Source organism: Lissotriton helveticus, chromosome 2_1 (genome assembly GCF_964261635.1).
Source record: "Lissotriton helveticus chromosome 2_1, aLisHel1.1, whole genome shotgun sequence".
Classification (NCBI taxonomy): domain Eukaryota; kingdom Metazoa; phylum Chordata; class Amphibia; order Caudata; family Salamandridae; genus Lissotriton; species Lissotriton helveticus.
This window is the reverse complement of record NC_136059.1, coordinates 981248681-981273996: the sequence shown is the minus strand read 5'-3', so window position 1 is coordinate 981273996 and position 25316 is coordinate 981248681.

Sequence of the window (25316 nt, the reverse complement as noted above, 5' to 3'; positions counted from 1 at the left end):
CACACCCGTACCTTGATCCCCTGTGTACCTACTGGCAAAACGGCCAGTGGTGTATACTGCTCATTAAAATAGCCGAGCAGAGGACGCTAGGAGTAGGTCTGAGCTGATCTTGTTGGCCTGTAACTAATATGTTACGTGTAAGGCATTTAACCTACGCCCTGCCCGTTGAAGCCCTGTGAGCTCATAATCGAGTCTCTTTTTCACTCTTTCATCTGCTCACTTATTTTAATGAGCAGTATACACCACTGGCCGTTTTGCCAGTAGGTACACAGGGGATCAAGGTACGGGTGTGCTTTTTAGGGAGCACACACCCCCTGTCCACCTGTTCTTCTGGTCCTGATGAATACCGGGCGATTGCCCTTAAGGTAGAAACATGTTGACCACTCAACACATATAGAGATCCTTTTGGCCGTAACTTCCCTCCCAGGATCTCGCCAGTATTTTTTAAACATTGTTCAGTTGCTCTACAATTAAAACTATATTTTTGAGTACAACCAGGACAATTTTTAACACTTTTTTTCACATTTACAGTCACAACCCGCTCCACTGTAGTACAGGTGTCGCAGCACACCTTGGTGTCGCTAGGACGCCAAGGTGGACCCCGATGATGAAGCATGTCACCACTAGGTTGGTGAGTGAGGGGTTTTAAACAAAAGGATGAATTTTCTCCTTCTTGCCAAAATCCTGCCCTCCAGATACGTCTGTTCTTCAACTTCATAGGGGATACTCCTCTCATTGTTTTTGATACATTTCTTCCCAGGGGAATAGGAGTGATCTCTAGTTCACCTCTGAGTGAACAAACTCCCTTACTCTCTCCTTTGATTGAAGCATGCATCATGTAGTAGCACTGTCTCAGTTGTGCCCTCTCCTGTTTCAGGTGCTGGCAGTGTATCTGGGTCTATGGCTCATGTGTCAGTCAGTAGATCTGTGGCTGTGTCTCACACTCCTGTTTCTGGTGCTGGCAGTGTATCTGGGTCTATGGCTCATGTGTCAGTCACTCGAGCTGTGGCTGTGTCTCACATTCCTGTTTCTGGTGCTGGCAGTGTGTCTGGGTCTGTGGCTCACGTGTCAGTCACTACATCTGTGGCTGTGTCTCACACTCCTGTTTCTGGTGCTGGCAGTGTATCTGGGTCTGTGGCCCATGTGTCAGTCACTCGGGCTGTGGCTGTGTCTCACATTCCTGTTTCTGGTGCTGGCAGTGTGTCTGGGTCTGTGGCCCATGTGTCAGTCACTCGGGCTGTGGCTGTGTCTCGCATTCCTGTTTCTGGTGCTGGCAGTGTGTTCGAGGCAGGTAGTTCACGCAGTCCACCTGATTCTGTGATGTGAGGTGCTGTTCACTTCACTCACATGTTATTGCACATGGTGTGTACATTTTCCATTCAAAACAGCCTTGCACTGTTGTGGTCCTTGGGACGGGTTGCTTGGAACACGTACGTGTGCTGCCTCTGATGGACCTGTCCAGTGCAATGGACTGTTGATGCACTTAGCCCCTCTCACGTGCTGCCTCTGATGTACCTGCTCTGTTGTCCACAATGCCCTGTTGATGCTCTGATACTGCATTCTGCCCTCTGATTCGCTGCCTCTGATGTACCTGCTCTGTTGTCCACAATGCCCTGTTGATGCTCTGATACTGCATTCTGCCCTCTGATTCGCTGCCTCTGATGTACCTGCTCTGTTGTCCACAATGCCCTGTTGCTGTTCTGATACTGCATTCTGCCCTCTCACGTGCTGCCTCTGATGGACCTGTCCAGTGCAATGGACTGTTGATGCACTTAGCCCCTTTCACGTGCTGCCTCTGATGTACCTGCTCTGTTGTTCACAATGCCCTGTTGATGCTCTGATACTGCATTCTGCCCTCTGATGTGCTGCCTCTGATGTACCTGCTCTGTTGTCCACAATGCCCTGTTGCTGTTCTGATACTGCATTCTGCCCTCTCACGTGCTGCCTCTGATGGACCTGTCCAGTGCAATGGACTGTTGATGCACTTAGCCCCTCTCACCTGCTGCCTCTGATGTACCTGCTCTGTTGTCCACAATGCCCTGTTGATGCTCTGATACTGCATTCTGCCCTCTGATGTGCTGCCTCTGATGTACCTGCTCTGTTGTCCACAATGCCCTGTTGCTGTTCTGATACTGCATTCTGCCCTCTCACGTGCTGCCTCTGATGGACCTGTCCAGTGCAATGGACTGTTGATGCACTTGGCCCCTCTCATGTGCTGCCTCTGATGGACATGTTCAGTGCAATGGACTGTTGATGCACTTGGCCCCTCTCACGTGCTGCCTCTGATGGACATGTTCAGTGCAATGGACTGTTGATGCACTTGCCCCTCTCACCTGCTGCCTCTGATGGACATGTTCAGTGCAATGGACTGTTGATGCAATTGGCCCCTCATACGTGCTGCCTCTGATGGACCTGTCCAGTGCAATGGACTGATGATGCACTTAGCCCCTCTCACGTGCTGCCTCTGATGTACCTGCTCTGTTGTCCACAATGCCCTGTTGATGCTCTGATACTGCATTCTGCCCTCTGATGTGCTGCCTCTGATGTACCTGCTCTGTTGTCCACAATGCCCTGTTGCTGTTCTGATACTGCATTCTGCCCTCTCACGTGCTGCCTCTGATGGACCTGTCCAGTGCAATGGACTGTTGATGCACTTAGCCCCTCTCACGTGCTGCCTCTGATGTACCTCCAAGCCCAAAGTTTGGAAAAGAGACTTGAAGAAACTCAAGCCAAACACCGTACCCCCTAACAGCTGCAATCTCCTACTTCCCCCGTCCGACGTTACGGACGTTCAGTGCTTAACTGACCAATACCTCAACGCTATGACCTCAATAATCAATGAGGCTGCACCGATGCAACTGAAAAGAGACACCTCCAAGATCTCTAACCCTTGGTACAACGGGAGTCTCAATGAAGACAGACGGGCCATGCGAATGGCAGAGCGCACATGGAGATCTGTTCCCTCGGCACAGCACCTCAAAATTCTGAAGAAAAAGAGAAACGCATACTTCAGGAAAATAAAGCGCTCAAAGTCGGATTTCTTCAGACTCCAGCGCGACCAAGCAAAAAACCGTCCAAGAAAATTGTTCGAGATAATTCGATCCCAATGCAAGGAACAACCCCAAGCAGCCGACACCATGGCCAATGCACCTTCCTGTGAAGACTTCTCTGCTTTCTTTAAACAAAAAACTGACAACATAAGGAGCGATCTCCTAATTGACGCAAACCTCTACTCCAAACACCACTGCACAACACCCAATGAACCAAAAAACAATGCAACATGGTCAGCCTTTGACACGTACTCTGAAGAAGAAATTGGCAACCTACTCAGCACCCTGAAACCCTCAAATCACCTCAGTGACCCTCTTCCCGCTAACGCTGTAAAAGACTTCACCCCGTTCATCCTTCCACTCTGGACTAAAATTATCAATAGCTCACTTCAGCAAGGAATGATACCTGACTCCCTCAAAGTGGGACAAGTAACACCTTTACTAAAGAAACCAACAGCTGACCCCACTGATCTAAACAATTACCGCCCTATCACCAACATTCCCACTCTTGCCAAACTGTTGGAGAAATGCGTTCAACTACAATTGACAAAGCACATAGAACAGTTTGACCTCCTCAACTCTCACCAATCAGGCTTCCGAGCAGGGCACAGTACCGAAACTGCTATGACTCACATAATCGACGATGCCCTCCAAATCTTAGATCACAATGACTCCTGCCTGCTTATCCTTCTTGATCTCTCTTCGGCATTCGACACTGTGAAACATGAGAACTTACTGGAACTTTTAAAGACAAGAATGGGTCTCTCAGGGACTGTTCTTCAGTGGTTCACCTCATTTCTTCACAACAGATCTCAGAAATTCAAGAGCAACAACTTGATGTCCTCCCCAGTACCTGTATCATTAGGTGTACCTCAAGGTTCCTGCCTATCCCCTACCTTGTTCAACTTAGTTATGGAACCTCTCACCTCCTTACTACAAGCTTCCAATGTACACTTCCACATGTACGCCGATGACACTCAATTGTACCTCAAACTACAATCCCCCAAAGACATCATGCGTCTGAACTCAACGATCAGAAGCACCCAAGCATGGCTGGCCGATAACCACCTCAAACTCAATGCCATGGAAACTGAGTTCCTTCTGATCTCACCTCCCGCGAAAAGATCCAACACTCAAACTTGGCTGAAACACCTAACTGCACTCAATGTCCAGCCGACCATCGTGGACTCAGCAAAATCTCTAGGTATTACACTTGACGCCAGTCTCAACATGCAACAGCATATCAGCAAGGCAACCAAGGGAGCGAACTTCCAAATAAATACCTTGAGGAAACTCAAACCCTTCCTCCCAGCCAAAGACTTCCAAACCGCAGTACAAGCGCTAATCATCCCTCGCATAGACTACGGCAGCATCGCCCTCAGCGGCCTCCCCCTAACTACAACTGCACCCCTGAGAGCCTCACTAAACGCGGCAGCGAGACTCATCACTGGATCAAAAAAACACTCACATATCACCCCTGACTTCAAGTCCCTGAATTGGCTGCCTTTTGAAGCCAGAATACACCTGAAAATTGCCTGCCTGACACACAAGGCTATACACCTGAACTCACCCAGCTACCTCACTCAGAAGCTGACAATCTCAGGCGGCTCGAGATCCACCAGAAGCGCAAAGAATCTTCTGCTGAAACCTCGAAGATTCCGGAAGGAAAGAACTTACAAACGCTCCTTCTCAGGAATGGCGCCGAGGATCTGGAACTCACTACCTCCTGAAACTAGGCTCATCCCCTCCTCTTTTCTTTTTAAGAAAGAAGTTAGAGCTATCCTCATGGCTAAATTCACCTGAATTCCCACCCCCGATCTTTTAAGACTCTGTTTCGATCTGTATTCGTGCTCGATCCATGTGCACAGCTGTTTTGTTTTACCTGTATTACCGACCTTTCCCGATTGCTATTACTATGTGTATTTTATGCTCCCTCTTGTACCCACCCTCCCTTGCATATGTAAAGCGCTCTGTTATCTGCAAAGATCTTGTTCGCGCTATATAAAACTTTCAAAATAAAAAATAAAAATAAATAAAATACCTGCTCTGTTGTTCACAATGCCCTGTTGATGCTCTGATACTGCATTCTGCCCTCTGATGTGCTGCCTCTGATGTACCTGCTCTGTTGTCCACAATGCCCTGTTGATGCTCTGATACTGCATTCTGCCCTCTGATGTGCTGCCTCTGATGTACCTGCTCTGTTGTCCACAATGCCCTGTTGCTGTTCTGATACTGCATTCTGCCCTCTCACGTGCTGCCTCTGATGGACCTGTCCAGTGCAATGGACTGTTGATGCACTTGGCCCCTCTCACGTGCTGCCTCTGATGGACATGTTCAGTGCAATGGACTGTTGATGCACTTGGCCCCTCTCACGTGCTGCCTCTGATGGACATGTTCAGTGCAATGGACTGTTGATGCACTTGGCCCCTCTCACGTGCTGCCTCTGATGGACATGTTCAGTGCAATGGACTGTTGATGCACTTAGCCACTCTCACGTGCTGCCAATGATGTACCTGCTCTGTTGGGCACAATGCCCTGTTGCTGTTCTGATACTGCATTCTGCCCTCTGATGTGCTGCCTCTGATGTACCTGCTCTGTTGTCCACAATGCCCTGTTGCTGTTCTGATACTGCATTCTGCCCTCTCACGTGCTGCCTCTGATGGACCTGTCCAGTGCAATGGACTGTTGATGCACTTAGCCCCTCTCACCTGCTGCCTCTGATGTACCTGCTCTGTTGTCCACAATGCCCTGTTGATGCTCTGATACTGCATTCTGCCCTCTGATGTGCTGACTCTGATGTACCTGCTCTGTTGTCAACAATGCCCTGTTGATGCTCTGATACTGCATTCTGCCCTCTGATGTGCTGCCTCTGATGTTCATGCTCTGGTGCCCACTTTGCCCATGCTCACGCATACACTGTGATTATACCCCTATTATGTGTAATAAAGGTAGTCAATCATGTGTCGTGGTTTGTCGTAGTCATTCCTGCTTGCGTACTACAATTGAGTATTTCTATTTGCTTCTAATCAGTGGTTTCGGTAACATGACACTCCCCCTCCCAACGTCACGACCCTTGCAGGTATTCCCCTCCAGACAGCCAATGGTTTGTGCCTTACCTGCGTCGTCGTCGATAGTGGGCCAAGACTAGGACGTGGTGGATCGCGAAGAGCATCGGGAAAGCGTGTAGCGCTGGGTCCATGGTGGCGAGCAGCTTGCGGTGGGTATCTCTGCTATGTATGTTATCTTCGCTGTGGGGAATCCGCCGTGTTCAGACAGGTTGTTTTTCCGGAGCGGTTTTATGTGTATTTTCCGCCATCTTGATTTGGGGGACGGTCGTAGACGTCAGTACGTACGGCGGAGTCTCTGGATTGGTTACGTCCACCGCGTGGTCGGGTGTAGTTGGGCGGTGGTGCGTGCTCTTCCGCCGCGGACGGAATTTTGACACTCTTTCCTATCCTGATATGGCGGACGGAGTGTCCGCGGCAGGCGGACACGGAAAAGGCATTTTCCGCTTACTCCAGGCCTGCGGTCGCTCTTCCGTCCGCCATCCTAATGAGCCCCTTAGTGTGCACATATGAGGACTGGTCTGAAATCATTTGTCAGGGCTGCTTTGGGTTTCCAGTCTGACCCTGGCAGGAGCAGGAGCCTCGTATTGCGAAATAAAACCAACCATTCGGGGCGGAGCTAGCAGCCGCGGAAAATGGCCGCATAGTCCCTGGGCTCCGTCGGCACCGTTTCAATATCCTGCTCTATCCTGCATCGCCCTACTTTCTGTGACCCCCCCTACCCCCTAGTGCATTGCGGATCGTGTGGGGACCTGGCTGACCCGATCTGAGAACGATCTCCCCAGCCCCGACGAAGTTGACGGACCGACTCGCTGAGGCACCTGGAAGGCCCGTGGTCCGAGGTCTCAAGTGGCAACGAGTCCGCGTTGCGTGCGGCGACGTGCGGCTGCGACTGGGCGGCCGTGCCGAGAGTGGTCGGACCCCCTGCGGGGGTCGGCGTTGTGTCGGAGAAGCTGCCGCGGGGAGTGCGGCTGCCTATGACTGCACAGCGGACCCGGACCTCGCACTAACGACTGGTGAGACTTCGGGGAGAGTGCGGGGAGCACGCGAGGCCTTCACCGGGCTCGGGGCACCGAGGGCACACAAATCGACATCCACAGGGTGTGCGCACCGATGGGCAGTGGATGGGGGAGCGGAGGAGCTTGTGAACCCCCCCCCCCTTCTGCCTACCCAGAGAGTCATAGGCTGTACACCCGGTTCGGGGACTGCCCATCTATTGGACTGGTACACAAGTGCACACGGGACTGTTCACCGCCCCCGCCTTCCTGCTCCTCGCTCGACACGTGGCCCGGGCCTCGCCGACTTGCTGCGGGCGGCCGCGATCTCTGGCGGGGAAGGACCAGCAGCTCCCCCGGCCAAGCTGTAACGCGAAGGGCTCTGTGACCCCTCCCTGGTGGCGGACATTCATCTTGGTGTGCCAGGCGTGCCACCTTAGTGGTCGGACAGCGGCAGTGTGTATTTGGTGGCCTGATTCTCCTTCACGCAGAGGCGCGGGCATTGCAGGACCCAGGGAGACATGGGGAAAGGAGACAGGACCCAGAGCAAGCTCCCATTCTCGCAGCGGCGGGTGCAGGTGCTGAGTCCCCAGACACGCCAGGATGAGGTTCTGACAGCAGGGGAACAGCCGGAGGACAACTCGGAGATAAAGTCGATGCTTAGGTCCATGGAACTGAATATCCAAACGAACATCACGGCGCTGGGGACCAAGATGGACGCCATGTCATACAGAATGGACCGCATGGCGGAGCGTCTCGACAAACACACGGAGAGACATGACATGGCGGAACGGCGCATAACGGAGGTGGAGGAGGCTCAATCAGACTTGGACACCGCGAGACGCCGGGCAGAGACACTGATCAAGACTCTGCAAGACAAGACGGAGGATTTAGAAGCCCGGTCCCGTCGCTGTAACCTCCGCATACTTGGCCTGCCGGAGACCACGCAGACCGGAAGAATGGAACTGTTCATGGAAAACCTGCTCACCAACCTGCTCGGAGAAGGAGTGTTCTCGGCAATGTTCGTGGTCGAACGCGCTCATCGGTCGCTGGGCCCACGACCTAATCCAGGTCTCCCTCCGCGGCCGATAATAGCGAAGCTGCTGAATTACAGGGACAGGGACACTGCGCTTCGGTTGGCGCGGTCCAAGGGTGATCTGCACTTCGAGGGATCAGTGATCTCCATCTTCCCAGACTTCACGGCTCGGGTACAGGAGGCGCGCAAACACTTTGCGCCACACAAGAAACGACTCAGGGACATGGGACTTGATTACGCAATGCTGTACCCGGCCAAGCTGCGTGTCAACAGGAAGGGCCACTCGCACATCTTCACGGACCCTGCGGAGTTGCAAAAAGCTATGAAGAAGTGGGCCCGAGACAAGCCGGAAGAGCAGGCAGATAGCCAGGAAGAAGCTGGTCAGCAACAAATGGACGACCAGGAGTGACTCGGCGATAAATGCTCTGTGGCACAGTGATCGCCAACTTTTCCTTCAGTGGTCATGAGTGACTCGAGAGGCCTAGATCCGGAGGAGCTCTTCACAGACGCGATGTCACAGATAAGAGGGGATGGGATGCGGGCACTGTTATTGTCCATTTATTGCGTTTGTCTGCACCCACAGTGACTGCTGCTTCTTCTGGACTATTAATGTTGGGTGGGCTATGGTGGCCGCATTGGGGGTGGGGGGGGGGGAGTTATTCCTGGCATGGCTGGGGAAATGAAGATACTGTTTCTCAGGATTGATGGGATGATGCATGACTGGTGGTGCGCGACGGGGGGTGGGGGCACAGGGCACCAGAGTTGTGAATTACTAGGTGAGACTGAGTTGGCTGGCTACCTTTGCCCACGAGCTGTTGGCTAATGGGGCATTTGAACTGGTGGTTGGGGAGGGGCGGGTGGGATGGGGACCTGCGTGACCGAGTTGGGGTGGGTCAGCTGTGGGAGGGGGGTGGAATGTTGGGGATTGTTTTTGAACTTGGGCTGTTTTTTTTGCTGATGATTGAAACTGTGCTTTGCCGAACTTTGCGGAGACCTCCCACTGTGTATGCTGCTGCTGCTCCCCCTCCGAATCACCTACTTGAGTGTGTTATTGCAGTCTACATGAATCTATCACACAACTCTTTTACAATCTACCATGGCGGATAGGAACGATACTGCTGTCCTCACATCATTGAGGGGACCGGAACCTACACACTTAAGAGTTCTGACTTGGAATGTGAGGGGCTTAAACGACTTCAGGAAGCTACGTAAAGTCCTTAGTTATTTGCGCAGAAACCACATAGATCTTGCCCTCTTACAGGAAACACATTTACCTTTGACCAGCAAAATGCTCACTCACAAGGGCCTGGTGGATTGTAGTGTAGCTTCGGGCTTCACAACACACTCTAGGGGGACTCTCATTTGGGTTAACCCTGGCTCCAAACTCAAGTTAACGCCCTTAGAGTCCGACACTGAGGGCAGATATGTACTCTGCAGATGCAAGGGCAGGGGGCTGGATTGCATGGTGGTGAACGTGTATGGCCCAAACTTTGACTCCCCGGAGTTCTACGCAACACTGGCTCAGAAATGCAAGCTGTATGAATGTTCTGGGATGCTCTGGGGTGGGGATTTCAATCTGGTCCTTGACCCGATGCTGGATAGATCAGCGGGACCTCACAGGAGCCCGTCGGCAGCTGCTGCGGTGCTACAGACTGAAATGGTGCGCCTGGATTTAATTGACGTTTGGCGCAGCAGACACCATGCCAGAGGGGGCTACACGCACTATTCCGCCTACCACGAGATTCACACAAGAATAGATTACTGGCTTGCGTCATTACCTCTGGCTAATAGGGTGAGGGATTGTCGGATTCTGCCGCGCACGCTATCAGATCATTCTCCTCTCCTCCTGCTTCTCGAACTGCCGACGCCTCGGCTCCCCCCCTTCACATGGCGCTTTCCCCCATATTCCTTGCTAGATGAAGCGTTCAGGGGCGAACTCGCGGAGGAGATCCAAAACTTCTTCGATATTAACGTGGGCTCCGTGGACGACTTCCAAACGCTGTGGGAGACATTCAAGGTGTATGTACGCGGTGTGGCGATGGCCAAACACTCCAGCGTCCTTAAATCCATTAGACAGAGGCTTAAGCACCTAGAAACACGCCTGGCGGAACTCGAACAGACGTTGCAGGCAGGCCCTGACGGGGACACACTGGATCTTATTAAGCAGCTGGTGTCAGAATACAATACGGAAGCCGACAGAGAGGTCCAGCACATGGGTAAATACGCTACTGCACGCACTTATGGTGAGGGCGAGAGGCCTAGCTCCCTACTGGCCAACCTAGTCCGCAGCGAAAGACGACAGCTTGTAGTTGGCGAATTAGTGTCGAGCACGGGGGAGATCCTGACCGACGAAGAGCAGATTCTGGACGAGTTCCGGCAATACTACACCACTCTTTATGAGGCCAAATCTACCGGCATGGAGGGGGCAATAGACGATTACTTAGGTTTTATTAAAATGCCACAACTATCAAACGCACAGAGGGAATTCCTGATGATGCCTATTCAGAGGGAAGAGTTAGTGGAAGCGCTAGACAGCATGAGAACGGGCAGTGCCCCGGGGGCCGACGGGCTGACTGTTGGCTTCTACAAGGCCTTCAAGGACCTGTTGGTACCCTACCTATCGACTCTGTTCGACGACATATGTCTGGAAGGCAGTATGCCCCCAACCATGCGAGAGGCACTCATTATTACTCTCCTTAAACCGGGGAAACCCCCGACAGAACGGAGTTCGTATCGGCCACTCTCTTTAATAAACGTAGATGCTAAACTATATGCCAAGGTTCTGGCGACACGTCTCGCTCTCTTGGCCCCGGAACTGGTTGCTCCAGAACAGGCCGGCTTCATCCCTACTAGGAATCTTACCTACAACATACGCACGGTGCTGGGAACAATGCAACACGTTAAGCCAGAGTGTAAGGCGCTGGCAGTATTTTTGGACATGGAAAAGGCGTTCGACTCTGTCGAATGGCCTTTCATGTCGAGTGTACTACGGAAGCTGGGCTTGGGAGAACCCTTCTTACAAATGATAGGAGCATTATACTATGAACCATCAGCCAGAATCCGACTGGGCAACAGAGTATCGGACGCCTTCGCAATACGTAGGGGCACCAGGCAAGGCTGCCCTCTCTCTCCGCTGCTATATGCACTCGTTGCGGAACCCCTGGCGTGCGCTCTGCGAGAATACCATAGTCTCGAGGGAATCAGCTTCCCTACGTACAAGATCTGCATATCCACGTATGCAGACGACACTCTTTTATACGTTAGAGACCCGGAGCGCAACCTCTCCTCTGTGCTGCGTGAAGTAGTGCAGTTTGGAGCGTTATCAGGACTGAGAGTAAACTGGAATAAATCTGTTGCATTTCCACTGACCCCAGCGACAAGCAAGTTTGGGATGGATTATCCACTACAGTGGTCGGATGACCCGGTTCGCTACCTGGGTGTACAATTGCACCCGGACCCAGATATTCTGGTGAGGGAAAATTATGGGGTGGCATTTTCTAGACTGACCGATGATGTTGACAGGTGGTGCAGGTTGCCGTTATCTCTGTCGGGTCGCATTGCCCTGATAAAAATGATTGTCCTCCCACGGTTCCTGTTTCTGTTCAATAACATTCCGGTGACCCTACCGAAGGTCTTCTTCAAGACACTGACTCAGGCTCTCACACGGCTGGCCTGGGGAGGCAAGCAACCGAGAGTACAGTGGCAAGTTCTAACGCTTCCATATGAACAAGGAGGATTAGGGGCTCCTGATTTGGAGAGATACTATAGGGTCGCACAAGCAACACATTTGCATACTTGGACTCACGGGGATCGCAATATCCCGCATGTGATACTTGAAACCCTTTTCGCTGCCCCTCTCCCTCCGCCGGCTACAGTGTTTGAACCGGCTTCGCGTCGGGTTGGTACGTTGGACTCCATTACTGCAACGAACCATGCGTGGCATTCATTGGCTCGGCGACATGGACACGAATTACTGTATTCCCCGCTCGTCCCTATAGACTGGGCAGTATGGCTCTCGCCGCTACGAGAGAAGGGCGTCTTGTGTGCGCTTCGACAATTGGGCATACTCAAGCTGGGAGATCTATTCAAGGACGGGGCGGCGATTACCTGGACACAGTTGGTCCATTCCCGGCCACCAGCCACGCTAATGCAGCGCTTCCACTTCCACAGGGTACGAGCGGCATTACGGGCCTTGTTGGGCTCGACCATGCAGGAGCCTCCTGAAACACCGGAACTGACGTACATTATTAAAACTCCGTCCGCAAGCCACCTTATCTCCCGGATGTATCGGATAGGCCAGCTTTGCGGAACACAGCCTATCTCCAAAGCCCGATCGGCATGGCAACGAGATCTGCAGGCGGACATAAGCGACTCCATGTGGGAGTATTGCTGCCGCAATACTAAAAGGGTGTCCATTAACGTTCGACATAGACTCATTCATTTTAAATTTTTACAAAGAGTATATTATACTCCTGAACGCCTACATAGGTATGGCCTCCGACAATCAGCGGAGTGCGACCGCTGCCACACTCAAGTGGCGGACTTTATGCATCTAGCGTGGTCCTGTCCGGGCATCAACAAATTCTGGGCGGACGTTTTTGAGGAGCTAGGTCACATACTGGAGACCGAGTTACCAGTTGACCCAGCGTTGGCGCTACTGGGTTACTCCAGAATTCTCCCACCGGCGATGCATCGCCTTGCAGATTTAGGACTAATTATGGCCCGACGGATGGTGGCGCGGTGCTGGATGCGGGGACCTCTCCCGACTAAAGATGGGTGGTCCAGAGATATGTTATATGGGTGCACCCAGTCACAGCTCTATAGCGAGCTTCTACCACCTCTCAGTAGGCCGAAGAATTTCTGGGACCAGTACCTGATGTATGCTACCAATAAGACTGACGCGGATTCGGAACAGGAGGAAGAGGAGAAACAGGACAGGGAAGAGGGCACTGAGGTTTGAGGCTCAATTTAATTGGAATGAGTGACTCGTAGGGGCCTGGGTACGTTGCTAGGCGAGTCTTCAAGGGCGATGGGGGGCTAGTGGGTGCGTGTCACTTGAGAACACTTAACAGGGAGCCACTTGCAGAGCGGGGCGACACAGGGCGAGGGGATCACTGAGGATTGGAGCGGGTGGAGAGTAGGTTGCGGATTGGGAGGGCGGGGAAAGGAGGAGCTATGGTTATGGGAGTAAGGCAGAGGCGAGCACTGGGGCCGTTAAGGGGGGGGAGGGGCGGGGTTTGGGAGGGGTAGTTGTAAGAGAGGTTATAGAACTGGGTTTTTGGGGTCAGACAGACATACTACTCCAATACATCTGATCACATAGTGACGTTGGGTGTGCACCAACGGAGGGAGGCGTGGTTGGGACAGGGAGGCCATGGTACCTTAGGAACACGTGTTAGGTAGTAGAGAAGAGGCATTGCGTCTACTGTCCCCCTGGGGGGCCGCTATTCTGCATGATCTGCTGGTCCTACTGTGATGGTATTGATGTTCCTTTACATTGCTGCCGGCCTCAGGGTTGTAGGCATAGAGCTGTGTGTATGTACTGTCACCGAATAAAAGTTTATAACCCAAAAAAACCCCCCAAAAAAAAAAAAAAACAACCATTCAAAAGTTAGTCACAGAGATGCAGCACCAACCTTCCCATTAACCTTTTTCGTTTTCTTGCAAATTCTCTCAATATAAAATACAACAGAAGTGAAGGAGAGCGTTGTTAGCCTCCTTGGCTCGACAAAATACTCAGTCACTTCAGAAACGAAAGGCTGCACCATATGTACAAGAGTATGGTGCAGCCCTTCGTTTCCCCTGCGCTGGCACTACACTTAACAGGGGAAGATTGTTTATGTACAGGAAGGCCCCCCTTCCTGCACATAAACAATCTTGAAATGTTGTTTTGTCACTTCTATGTGTGCTGCTTAATGCAGCACACATGGAAGTTACAAAATTTCATTTTTTTTAAAGATTGTTGATGTGCAGGAAGGGTCATCTTCCTGAACATAAACAATCCAAGGCGTTTTGCAAAAACGAGGAGACATGAAGCATTTCACCTTGTTTTGCCAAGTTAAGACCAGGTTTTCCCTGGCCTTAATTTTGGCGCTTCCTCCCATTTACGCTGCCCTTGTAAATAGGGGGCAGCGTCAAAATCAATGGGTGTTGCAGGAGAAATGTCCACCGCAACACCCACTGCCCACCCCTTTCATGCTAAGCATTGGGTGAAAAGGGGTCTTATTTACAAGGCACCGTAAAGCCATGTGAAGTGGCTCAACGTTGCCTTGTTAATAAGGCGGAGCCCCTATCGCCACAGGAACGTAACAAAAAGCGTTGTTTCCATGGTGATAGGGGCTTATAAATATGCCCCTAAAATCATTATTAAATCGAGTATTTGTTTCGTCTACACACGTTTGTTAATTCTTTTTTAATTACTGTTTTAATGTTGAAATTTAAATCCTTGATATTAATAAGGCGGGCATGGCTTAAATCCGATGGAGAAGGACGCAGAATCCTCCATTGTCTATTATCCTGAATGTTTTGGTTCCTGCACAGAAATCATTTTGGACCGGAACACTAATAAACCCGAGGGATATGCGGTAGACCCCTAGAGTCAGCCCTAAGTCAGCGACAAGCAGAGAGACGAGAGGAGCAGGCCAAGACACACAAGATGGTGGCCACCAGAGAAACCAGCGAGTAACCCGACCCGCAGTAAGCCTACCTCAATAAAACAAACGCAAATGGTCTGCACGGCCCGGTGGTGAAGGGTGCTGATCCAGGGTGCTGTGGCGCAGCAGCGAGGGCCCAGAATGCAATGGTGATGGCCTGGCTCCCCTGGAGGACACCCGAGGAGCCGACTGGGTTGGCAGAGAAGCCAAGTTCATTGGGGATGTAGCGAGCGGCGTAGGGCAACAGAGGCAATACCGCCCTGGCCCAAAAAAAAATAACCACTCCTCAAGACCCAAATGGAGTAACGGGCAGTGGCACCAGACCCAATGCGGCTCAGTGACCTGCCACAGGAGAAAATACTTGGGCAGCCCTGAGAGGAGGCAAAGAAGGAGTGGCGAGTCCCAGACATAGGGTAGGTGGCACCCAATACCGAGCTTGGAGCTGTAAGCCTTCTGGCAAGGGAGAGAAGAGTGGAGGGGCAACCGTAAAGACCCCCGCCCGGAGAATCCGTAATGGACAAGGATGGGGGCGGCAAGGCCATGGAGCTCAAATCAGTGGAGACAGGCAAAGAGGCTGATGGCAGGAGAAAACACACATGCCCACCCGCGACTGGCAAAGGAATGGTAGTAGTACCCTATCGGAACCCAAAACAGGAGATTAAACGAAATCAATGCGGGACTGATCGCGCCTGGTTCCTGAGGCCCTGAGCAGCAAGAAGGCCCCCTGAAGCCAGCTTAGCAGAAACACTGGGGACCCAACTGCTGCGGAGTCCATGTGACCAAAGGAGGTCTGGAGAGAGCAACCGGACACGACCTTGCAGAGTGACACTGGACTACCAATAAGAAACAGTCAAGTGGGTTGAGAGCAATAGCGTGATGAGTGCAAATTTAAGAGGCCTGAATAAGGGGAGAGGCACGCACCCTCAGCCAATCACCTGGATATTGCCTTAAGGACTGAGAGATATTAGGGCACACAGCATATATCAGCCTAAGGGGTGTTTCACATAAGCTCAGCGAGAACGAAGCACATACCCCAATTGAGAACAACAACCCCCGAGGGGGGATAAGACCACATTACATATGAGAATAAGAAGGAGAGGCCGGAGCTGGATGTGAGCGGTGACCTGCCCCCCAACGGCCACCCCCTGGGGTGTGGCAGCATTAGAGGGAATAGTAGAGGACACAGCCCAGAAGATATGGGGAAAATCGCCAACAAATGGGGTCCAGAAGGCCTCCATACAGGGCCCATATCCAGCCAGAAAGGTGAGGCTGAGGACATGGAGCTGTCCTAACAGGAAGAGCCTAGAGCTGACCCGACACTTGGCAACATAATGCAGGTAATAATGGCGTCCTGAAAAGTACTTGAGACTAAGATAGACAATATCGGGACAGAGCTTAATTTGCTGAAAGATGACCACTTAAGGTTGGCTGAAAGAGTCACCTCTACTGAACGAACACTGACGAATATACCCCTGGAACTGGCCTCATTGCAAAAAACAGTATTCCTCATTGAGAGCAAAGTCAAGGTTCTACAAATGAGGGCAGAGGACAGTGAAAATAGATCACAAAGAAATAATGTAAGAATTCTGGGGGTCCCTGAACTAGTGGAAGGAACAAACATGCTGTCCTAAATGGAGGAGTGGCTCTGCAAAGAAGTAGCACCAGAGGGCCTCTCCCACTTTTATGCCCTGGAGAGGACGCACAGGGTTCCCCTCTGACCCCCCAGACTCGGGGCGCCCCACATACCCTTTAATAGCCAAACTCCTTCAGTATAGAGAACGGGACCATATCTTGGCTCAAGCTTGAACATGGAGAGACCTCCAAATAAATAAGAGCAATGTGATGATATTCCCGGATTTCACCAGGGAAGTACAGAAGCAGCGAGCAACATTTCTAGAGGTGAAGAGCCGTCTCTGGCAGATTAAAGTCCCCTAAGTAATGATATTTGCGGCGCATCTACGGGTAGTCACACCCACTGGAACACAATCTTTCCTGACCCTGCAGTATGCCTGGGACTGGATCGATACAGGCCCGGATGCTGGAATGGGGGGTGACCCCAGGTGCCCCAGGTCTCGCTGTAGAAGACCGAGATCCACAAAGAAAGGAGCTCCCATATAAGCAGAAACCCAACGTGAACGAGGAAAAGTGATTAGGGTGCTCACTGAAATCAGCAACACAGACAGGAGTCTGCGATCATCGGTCAGTGAACAGGGGGCCAGAACTGGGAGGCGACTAGAGACACTAGCTCTGTAGAAGACACCAACGTAGAACTGCCCAAGATCACTCCAAGAATGGTGGATGAGATTAATAAGGGGTGATCGCAGCAAGCTGAAAGAGTACGTCCGCCAGCAGTGAGAGACAAATGGATTTGAATGGGTATTGCCTCCATGTGATTAATGGGGACTGTAACCCGAGGTTTGTGTTCAATGCAATGGGGGGGCCCGGGATTGGGGGATCCGCTCCAAGACTGTAATACCAGTCCACCCTGTTTGGTGATATGCGGGTGATCCCGCAATTGGACAATCGTTTGTGTCTAGTTTGGATAGGGTTTGTTCTTATGCCTGTCATGGGGTATGGGTGCTTGCATTTCTGTTGGGTGTTGGGGTTTAGAAAGGAGAGGGAGTGTGCATGGTGGGCCGAGTGGGATACAATATTGTCAAGGAAGGAAAGAATAGATATAATAATAGAAACTCCTAGTGGGAAGGGGAGACTCCTTCGAAGCAATGCAGAGTACCCCCAGTAGAATATAATCTACTCACCTAGAATGTCAGAGGGATACACTCCATGACCAAATGACACAAGGTATGTGCCTATTTAGCCAGAAGGGGAGTACAGATTGCCCTATTACAGGAGACGCATCTCAAGGCTAAGGAAGGGGCAGCTCTCCAACGTAGAAAGCGGGGACAGGCCTATTATACAGATTATTCGGCGTTTGCTAGAGAAGTACTGGTGTGGTTTAAATCAGGGGTAACCTTTCAAAGTACGAGGCAACTAATAGATTCAGAGGGAAGATATATGGTAGTATATGGTACGTTAGACGGCCGGGATATCATCATAGGGGGCATATATGGCCCCAACACAGACCACGTCTCTTTCTTGACTGCCCCCTCCAGAACAATGGCTCCGCTCCTAAGAGGCTCTGTAATATTGGGTGGAGATTATAACTGTATAGCAGATGTAGAACTAGACCATTCCCACCCACCATTAAGAGAGGCCCCAATAATTAGATCAGCAAAGGCCCTGAAAGAATGGTAGGCCGAGTGGGGAATGGTAGACACTTGGTGGGTACATCACCCAGGGGAGAAAGACTATTGATTTTACCCCCAATAACATGACTTACAGGTACGACTAGACACAATACTCTGCACAACAGACATACCTGAGCTATTTGTAACAAGTGGGTACCTGGCCAGGACAATCTCTGATCACAACCCCTTGCTTCTGGGAAGGAAATGGGCTAAACCCTGGCCAAGTATTCCTACATGGAGGCTAAAACCGAAGTCCCTTGAAGACCGTGTCTTCCAGGCAACGATTAAAAATGCCATTACCCAATACTTTGAGAAGAATGACGGCAGGGGTACAGACCCCCTGTTAGTATGGGATGCAATCAAGGTGATTATCAGAGACAGATGTATATCTGAAGTGGTGGAAACTTCAGATATACATCTGTCCCTGATAATCCCAGAGGAACCCTTGTGCGTGAGATGATGGCTGAGGAACATAGAGCATCTATGGCCTGAGCGCAGGAAGGTATAGGATCAGCTGCTTGAGACTAAGGAGAGGGTAGCAGAACAAGTTGAAAGGTTGAGGTGCTTCGACTATAGAAACAATATGATAAGAGCACAAGTAGAGAGGGATCACACCGGGACACTTCTAGCATGGCTAGCTAATCCAGCAAAACGAAGCTCAACAATTTTAGAACTTAGTGAAGAAGGCACACCTGCTATCTGTACCCAACTGGGCATAAATCACATGTTTCAGGATTATTATACAGACTTGTGCCAGAGTAAGATATCCTGTGCAGGAGATGACACTGACAAATTCTTAAACCCGATAGGACTTCTAATGGTTGAAGGCAGTGACCCGGTTAGGGACACCCGAGTCACTTGCGACCACCTCTCAGCCTTCCATACAAATGAAGATTCCGGTCAGACAGTAGACAATACAAACCAAAGTTATTTTATTAGTATGCGCTCAAGCGGAGTCCGGTCTGACCAGTCTATTTGGATAGCTGCCGAGGGACAAACCCCATCCACAAGGTAAAGTCAGATATACATTTCCAACCCACTAAAGCCCGCCCAGACTGGAATTTTCCAGCCTGAGCACTGATGAAAAAAGGAGATACAGAAGGACGAGCTATCATCCTGAGACCGGAAACACACTATCTTAGCTTCAAGGTTACTCAGCCCGTGCCCATCTCTTTGAGCAGGGCCGGGTTTAGAGGTTGTGGCACCCTGTGCGACAATCTTTGTTGGTGCCCCCCTCACCCACCACAAACAAACATTATTTTTTGTGTTGAGTTGTATGGTTTCTCAACCGCATATTAAATATATACAGGATGCATTTTATAGTTTATAAAATGTATGCTCAAATATGTAAATTTAATAAGGATTAGATGGGGAACAGATATTACGGTAAGGTTTAAAGAGTTTGTGGGGAGCACTCCGTTATACACTATCTATCCAATCGGTGCTGCAACTAATCAGGTATGTCACGCCTGTGACTCAAATGCTAGTTTAGGTGAGAGAAAATCTCAACTAGTTGCGCACTGTTCACTGTGTGTTATCCAACACTCAAAATTATAATCAATATAAACACAAAAACAATGTGAAACTTCAGTTATTTTAATTCATAACCTGATGCTTCCATAATCATCATAATGTTATTACAAGGTGCAATTATAATTCAATTGAACACGTTATCTTGTGATTCTCAATTCTATACATGAAACATTTTTTGTTCTCATATTATCACGACGCAAAACATATAACACTTGATTTTCATGTCATGCCCAATGCATTTCGGCACAAAGGTGTGCCTTCATCAGGGGCTAATCTGTAATAAAAGTAGAAACAATGGAACAAGTGAGTGTGTTGTATCAGTTGCATGTCATGGGGGTATGTATATACAAATAGAGTGTCAGCATACCTCTAGTGGAAGTAAGTCTCTCGAGTAAACTGTTCTGGTTGTTACTTGTATTTACAGGGCATTAAATTTCAGACATATCTAGGTAAGCGGTCGCTTATTTACCTTTTTAGATGGACCACAGTTCCATTTTTTTATATTTGTCGTTGGTTTTCACTTGATTCACCCATATTTACCGCTGGCTTTCACTTGGTTTGTCACTTTATTCTTACAGTTTACTCGAGAGACTTACTTCCACTAGAGGTATGCTGACACTCTATTTGTATATACATACCCCCATGACATGCAACTGATACAACACACTCACTTGTTCCATTGTTTCTACTTTTATTACAGATTAGCCCCTGATGAAGGCACACCTTTGTGCCGAAATGCATTGGGCATGACATGAAAATCAAGTGTTATATGTTTTGCGTCGTGATAATATGAGAACAAAAAATGTTTTATGTATAGAATTGAGAATCACAAGATAACGTGTTCAATTGAATTATAATTGCACCTTGTAATAACATTATGATGATTATGGAAGCATCAGGTTATGAATTAAAATAACTGAAGTTTCACATTGTTTTTGTGTTTATATTGATTATAATTTTGAGTGTTGGATAACACACAGTGAACAGTGCGCAACTAGTTGAGATTTTCTCTCACCTAAACTAGAACAGATATTATGACACAGCACCTGGTGCTCCTTTGCTGTGCAGCACTCAGTGCTTTCATAAGGCACATCAACGAGTATTCCGGTGAGGCTGAGCACCTTGTCCTCTCCTACGTTGTGTCACGAATGCTACTTTTATGCCTATTACCCATTGCCCCTCCCCACAGGTACATCACTATGATGCAAACCTGAGTGTTCTACTGCTGTACTTCATGCTGTCCTCACTAACACACATCACGCTGTGCTTTCTGTTGTGCAGCTTACTTAGTGCCACTGATGCACACTCCCCTATGCAATCTGTTGCACAAGTTTATGTATAAATACTGGTCTATTTTCACATTTTAATAACTGTACGTTTAGTGATTTGAGTGCATGGTCATCTGTTGGACTTGGGAGAAAATGGTCTTTGTGTATGTGTTTACCTGGGTCTGTGTACTATACCATGTTGCACCAATGTGTGCCTCTTTGTGCATGCACTTAAAAAGTGAATCCTGATGGTTTGTCAATGCTTGGTATATATAACTATTTTGACTAAGTGTTAATAAACCACAAATTGAAGTTCCACATAAATGATAGAACACAGCATGTACAGGAAACTAACAGGCAAGGTATGAACACAATTTTTAATTAGAAAGTAGCACATATATCATTTATATTATTTTTAACAGGACAATTTTTGCTTAAGATAAAAAGTTGACCTACTCTGACCTTTCATATGCTGCAGAGAGAAGAGCTCAGCTCTCTGTGCCAAGAGATCAATTACATGAAAAATCCCCGAATGTTCACACAATCCGACTCTTAAGCAAAGCAAAATACTTTACAGCAACGCATAGCTGGGCAAAAGGGGCCTCCTAATTTGTTTAAACACAGTTATCTCTCTTCCATTTCTACGAAGATTAACATCGTAGAACAGAAAGAGGGACAACAGTGTTTAACAGTGCAGGCTTTTGGGCGATGTGACTGGCGCCTATTTCAGAGCACAAATGGCACCCCATGACCTTGGCACCCGGTGCATTGGCACCGCTCGCACCGCCCAAAAGCTGACCCTGTCTTTGAGAGTGGGAGCAGAGCTATCTACTAGGAAGGGCATGCAAAAACAGAATGATCTATTCATTAGTGCAGCAAAGCTCAGCCTTGAATAATAAAGAGAGCCAATTGTAGCTGCTTTCTGCTTAGGCAGACAGTATGAGACAGAAGCTTAATTTCAATCATGGCACAAAATGGTGGCTGAATACAATATGGTGAAGGAAATGCTAACGTAATTCGCACAATGCTAGAAAGAGTCAGCTGGACGTATTTTTCAGTCCAACAGACCCTCCTTTTAGCATTTGCTAACAATTTTGTCTAATGCATAGGATAGTAATAAGTGCTTGCCTCATAAGACTACTGGTACCCTTTTATTCACGCATTATCAATACTCAAAGATGCCTTCATTGATGAACATTAAATCGTGGACGGCTTGCATCATCATGGTTGAAGACTTAACATCATGCACTGGGTACTTTGGTGTAGGTGTTAACTTTCGAAAACAGTAAGTACAGCAGGCAGGAAGGCAATGGATGCATAAGCAACAAGTGAAAATGACACCAGCAATTACAACTAGAAAGATAAGGATCTTCCAACCCCAGGGTTCTATTAAACCCCACAACCAACCAGAAAGAGTCCAAGTACCGTTCTCTTGGTGAATGTCGGAACCAAGCCTGTGCAACTTCTGTATTGCAGGGTATACATTAGGAGCATGGTCCGGTATGTAAACACAGCAGCTACTGCCGATAACATGACAGGCCCCACCCCGATCAGAAAGGATGACGTCTAACTCCATCCTGTTCTGATGAGCAACAAGCCTCGTAGCCTGGAGCTCAACTGGGATATTTGTCAGAATTCCATCGTGGTATTAATGACCCCTTCCACCACCCAGGTGAGGCGATGGATATTGAGACTATTGGACATAGGGCCCCAAAAGGGAATGAAACCTTTCATAGCATCAGTGAACTGTTGTAGAGTAGTATCTGTTTGATGTAAATCTTCTGTGTTAATAACCCTTCTAATACGGGATAGGTGCAATCAGTGATCTCTCTGATAGTTAGACGGTGCTATATACACCGAGGGAAGGAGGAAAGAAACGTAACATATGCCAGGCCACACTGAAATAAACATTATGGGGGGGAGGCAAAGGTGGGCTACTTGTTGTGCTCAGCAGATAGGTATAGTTGCAATTACTCTGTCCCACTTGAACATTCCTAAGGCCTTGAACACAAAAACTAGCTGTTGTGTTAACTAAATATTCAGTGACATTAAATCCCTGAAAATACATTTCATTTCGAAGCCATGTTACATTTTTTTCGTTCTCATATACATTTATACATGCTGTTGGGGACAATGTATCAGGGGCCCCTCGCTCTCCTGGAGTAAACCCTTGGTGAACACGTATGTATTCTAACACAGTACCATAATCAGCATATGCCATATTCATGACATTAGAATGGAAATGAGCATACATCGTGGTAAACAGTTGAAACCAGGCTTTGCAGCTCCCGAGACAGGAAAACGGCATGGACAGTAATATATTGTTTTTATGTGTCACAGAAGGGAGCAGATTGCAGATGCAACAAGTAGTAACATTTGATGTAGTATAGGCCTGGTGGAGCACTTGCAAGAAGAGATTATCTACATATGTTTTTCTGTGCTCATCCTTGTGAGGGGCCAAAGTAACAATAGGGAACTGGCATTGTGCCAATCAAGGAGTGCACAGGATATATTTCCTCAAGGAACCACACTATTCCAAGTACTGTTATGAGAAAAATCAGGCCAGTTACTATGAACACAATGTTACTCTTAGTAGACCAACTAGACCAACCAGACCCACCCTCCCCGAAACACGGGACTGCAAAGGGTTGTTCTTCCTCAGTAATGGGACGACCAAATGGGTACATTTTGTTTTTTGTTTTAAACCAGAGGAAAAGGAATGCGATGGAGCCAATGATATGGAAACAAGAAAAGTGCTTAATGTCCCCAGCGTCCGTCAGAGCCTCGCTGGTAGACTCCTATTGTTTATCAAGTGTTGGCACTGTTAAGCACAAGCAAAGGAGCTAGGCGATCCTAACTCTTTAGAGAAATCCCACGTCGCACAAGATGAGGATTTCCCTTTCCCAGGAGAGCACACTATCCCAAAAATTCACAAATCAATGGACAACCCCCCAGGAAGACCGATAGTGTTGGGAATATGTTCTATATTAGAACCCCTTTCTAAATTTGCTGATGCATTTCTACGGACCCTAATACAAGGCACCAGTACATATCTGCAGGACACTAAAGCTGTCCTTTGTCTCCTCCAAGACTTACAATTTGATCCAACATCCTGATAGGCTTAGACGTGGAAAGTCTTTACACAAGTCTACCACACAAAGAGACATTAGAGATTTTAGAGGAAATACTATTTGAAAACCCATGGGTTTACACACACCAAGACATGTAGTTCTCGAATGCTGCTGGCTGGCTCTGAACGAGAACTACTTCAAGTTTGAAAAAACACAGTTCCGCCAACAGCACGGTACCAGCATGGGGAGTACATTCACGCCCAGTGTAACGGGACTCTATGTCCATCACCTGGAGAAACAAAAAATATTATACAACTCCAACCCCCACATCGAACATCTCCAACTATGGAAACGCTACAGCGACGATGTGCTTTTAATCTGGAAAGGCAATGAGTCAGAAGCCAAAGTTTTCATCAACTGGCTCAACCTCCAAGACCCATTTCTAAAATTTACATTCACAATTAGGAGGTCCGAACAGGTCTTCCTGGATCTGAACATCAAGGCCAACAATGACATGTTGACAACAACCACCCATTTCAAACCTACAGCCAGCAACTGCCTCTTAATCTACGACAGCTTTCACCCAAGACAACTGAAAGACAATCTACCCTTCGGACAATTCTTGCGATTGAGACAAAATTGCACAGAGAGGGAAAACTATAACACTCAAGCTAAAGATCTATCCGACAAACTAGTTGCTAAACAGCACAAGAAAGAAGACCAATTTGCATTACCACTTTCAACATCGCATCAAACAAAGTGACGAAAATAGTCAAAAAACATTGGCGAACACTGAACAGTGGAAATCTAGACATACCTAGACCCATGTTTAGCCACAAAAAAGGAAAAAAACCTGAGAATTTTTTTTTGTTCACACACGTCCTAAGGACACAAAGAAAACAGAGGAGCAGCAAAGGACTTTACAACCATTACCAGGTGGACACTATCCGTGCAGCAATTGTAGCGTCTGCCACCTAACCACAGCTACCAGAAAAGTGGAATTCAATAACAGAATGACTTGAGAACTACTCAATTTCACCAATTGCAACACTACAGGTGTCGTATACCTGATTATCTGTATCTGCAACCTCCAATAGTCGGGATGACTACCAGAAAGTAGGTACCAGGATAGTGGAACACCGCAGCAACAGGTGTACGAGGGCCACCACTAAAATGACCTCACACTTCATTGAAACACAACATACACCAAACGATATGAAGTGGGTGGTTTTAGAACATATCAAAAACAGTGAGAATCTAGAACATAGAATCCATGAAAAAGAACAATGTTGGGTCGTCAAGTTACGGTCCGACAGCCAAGGCCTAAATGATAATATCCAGTGGGGCCAATTTACGAAATAATTGTCGGAACTAGTTCTATCTGAATCTAAGAATAG